This window comes from Ptychodera flava, chromosome 19 (assembly GCF_041260155.1).
Source record: "Ptychodera flava strain L36383 chromosome 19, AS_Pfla_20210202, whole genome shotgun sequence".
NCBI classification, from domain to species: domain Eukaryota; kingdom Metazoa; phylum Hemichordata; class Enteropneusta; family Ptychoderidae; genus Ptychodera; species Ptychodera flava.
Genome location: NC_091946.1, coordinates 24,590,641 through 24,593,997, shown reverse-complemented (window position 1 = coordinate 24,593,997; position 3,357 = coordinate 24,590,641). Strand labels below are relative to the sequence as shown.

General features: G+C 36.1%; 1 long non-coding RNA gene across 1 annotated transcript; it reads left to right on the top strand.

Annotated features, from left to right (window-relative positions):
• Positions 1-1,592: 1,592 nt before the first annotated feature.
• LOC139118275 (uncharacterized) lies at positions 1,593-2,960 on the top strand. The gene is made up of 3 exons (XR_011548661.1): positions 1,593-1,625; positions 2,390-2,491; positions 2,880-2,960. It is a non-coding gene; the product is annotated as an uncharacterized lncRNA (long non-coding RNA).
• The last annotated feature ends 397 nt before the right edge of the window (positions 2,961-3,357 follow it).

Below are 3,357 nucleotides of genomic sequence, written 5' to 3'. Positions count from 1 at the left end.
CCAGTTTTATGATTCTTACTACTTTTTGGCTCTGTTTTGCATGCGTCGTTCTTAGGACCCAGTGTTTGCATGTGTCCCTTTGGGATATATCCATGAAGTTTTGAGGCCCTGACTTTAAGGTAGATCGCGCCTCGGGTACAGATATTCGGGCTTTCAAATTTTATCAATTCTTTTCTGATCTACCACTTTTCGGGGTTCATTTTAAAGCTCTTGGTGAGAGAAAACTTCACCGTCTTTAGTTTTTCGAAAATCGAAAATTTTATTTTTCCTCACAGAGTTAACATAAGGACGGCGGCCATTTTTGAAATTAAACATCGGTAAATGCCAAGTAATTGTTCTCTAGTACCAAAATTTGCACGGTGCCCCCGATTTTCATTCTTGATTTTGAAAGAGAATGGTTAAAATATACATTGAGGAAAGTTTGAGCAAAAGTTTAAGTCTTTCACTTTCGAGGCGCATACTACTTTTATAGAGCATGGTAAGTGAACCATTTTCAGGGACTTGTCAGATGCTAGAGTAAATCTTAAAGAAAATGCCAACTTTGTACTGCCATGCAATGAATATTCCGGAGAAAAGTTACATTAATAATTGTTTCACGTTTAGAAAACACATTTCTAAAAGTTCCTTGCCTAGTTTTTTCTCCCGGAGCAGGCTAACTGAGCGAGTGATGAGACAACGCCAACGTAGGCAGTTGCTGCAAATTGGTCTGTTGTTTCTCGACAACTGAATTTTTTTGCGTTACAATTGATGATCAGAACGCTTTTAGCGTCACAATTTTTGATCAAAACGATTTTGTGTGAAAGAAGTGTACAATAATAAAATTTCGATCAGACGGCTTTCTAATGTAGAAAAATTAAGGACAGGTTTACATGTCTACAACGAACAAAACGAAAGAACAGTTACTGTTCCTATATCCTCAAAGTGTCGAAACCAAATATTAAAAAGTCAAACAAATTACCAAATCGTGCATGAGCACCTCATTTAATAAATTATGTTTCTTACTTTTGAAAATATGACGTATAACAGTCGTATGACCAACTTCCTTGTCACGTGTCATATTGTAATTCAACATCAACAAAACACATTTATTTATTACCCCTCTCTTTAGTGATCACGTGCCTCTCGAGAGGAGAAGGGACGGATTTGGAAGATGACGCAATTTTGCCATGCGAATTCAAAGTTCACGTTCGTGAGGTGGGTAAGAAAGCAAGTGACATCAAACGTATACATGTTTGCACATAAGTACTTGATACACCAACTCCATGGACAATCAATCACTAACAATATTGAATTATTTTTCCTGTCATATAGTGGCACAATGTTGGAATCATAAGTGCAGAACAAGTATGTATAGAGTGAGGCGACTTGTTTTCAGCTAAGCTACCCGTAATTTCCCATAAACTCTGCTGTTATTCAAATGAAAGCAACGGCTGTGAGTGTCTGGACGCATGCGTGTATATGGTAGCGCTTAATCTTCAATATGATTCCAGGACACTCCAATTGGGAAAGTCATTTTCACTTTGCGACGGCGAAACGGCGACACAACCATCACCAATGGGTCTACGTTAACGGCTGATCATTATCAGCTACTAGTTAATGACAGAGTTGTAAATACTACAAACTGGGTAAGATTATTGGCTTGTCTGCTCACATCTGTTTTTCTCTCATTTTATAACTTTGAGGTATTGCCATGGTAAAATTTCATGTCATAGAATTTTAATGTCAGTGAAAACTTTTCTTGGCATCACAGCTCCACCTCGGTGTAAAATTTCGTAAATGACTCTAAAACAGCTTAAACCATTAGGCTTTGTCGCTATATTTCTCATTAGGTAACCTGCACATGCATGGTGTTGGTTATATAATCCACTTACTGAGATGGCAGTTTATTTTATCCCTAACCAGACTTTATAATGGAGACATCTGATTTGAAAAATATTTTTTTCTGAATTAATTTATGATTAAGCCTTGATAAATAGGTCGTCCGTATAACATGATACGTAGACAAACTGTCAGCCTGGGAATAAAGGTCGAATGCTCCTAGGAAACAGATATTCGGACTCTATTTCTTTTAACTTTACCACTCTAATCTATTGTTTGTGAGGGCTCCTTTTAAGCTCTTGGAATAACAAAGGTTTTACCGTCTTAGATTTTTGAAAGAAAAAAAGATATTTTCCCCATAGAGTTAACACAGGGATGACGAACATTATCAAATATCGGTAATTTTATGTAATTTGTTTCAAACTTTGAATGGTACATTTGATTTAGTAAGAGAGTTGTTAAAAGGTTTCATTAAAGAAGTTTGAGCAAATGTTTTAAGTCTTTTACTTTCGAGGTTCGTATTACCTCAATATGTTATTTGTTTATTGTATAATTGACTGTATTTACACAGGATAACACATCTGGCAACGCTTCCTCCTCTATGACCGAAACGGTGGGAACGCTTTCTTCACAATCTGGCTATGAGGGCGTAAGAATAATTGACGGCAACAAGGTTAGATGTCAAATGATAGTTTTATTTCCCATTTCTTAGGTTAAGTGTTCGAACCCGATTGAAAACTAGCCGTATTACCATTTTCTCCAAAGCTAATGATTCATTTCTCTGTCATGGTGTATATGCAAATTCGAATCTATATTCAAATGCAAATATATCATCTAACTCACAGGAAAAATCATATAAGCTCTCTCTCCAACGGACCATTAATATGCATGTATAAAATGTCTAATTATTGATGCAACTGCAACAAAAAGTTGAAAGCATACGTGCTCGATTGACCTTCCTTGCTTGTTGATATCTGCAAGGCACCAAAACTCGGCCACGTTCACATTCAAAATATGCAAAATGACTTTTATGCTGTTTTTTGTTACTTTGCTGTCTTCAGAATGATCGATTCAAAGTGGATGCAATTACCGGTAATATTTCAGTGAATGGTTATCTAGATTACGATATAGACTCCAAATACACCTTAAAAATCTCCTTGCCTAGTGCTCCGGTAAGATGCCTTAATTATATTTTATCTCTGTTTAGAATTAGAGAATAATTTTACAACTTTAAAAGCCATGTAATTTTCACAATCCCACCAAAAATTTTCAGTGCATAAAATTCTGTGTCAAGTAACTCTCAATGTATATAAATTCATGGTTTAAATTTTGTTTCATTATGTAGTGTTGATAATTTGTTTTCTTGTTTTTACGAGTAGAAAACAATGCAATCAACGTGTTCCATTGGAATAGTGGTTGATGACGTCATTGATTGGCCGCCATATTACAATGAGACATGCGAAATGCCAACAAGAGGCCAGCAGGATGGATGGGTACGTCTTTCAGTTTCGTAGCTCTTTATTTTCCCTGGGTAGAAAA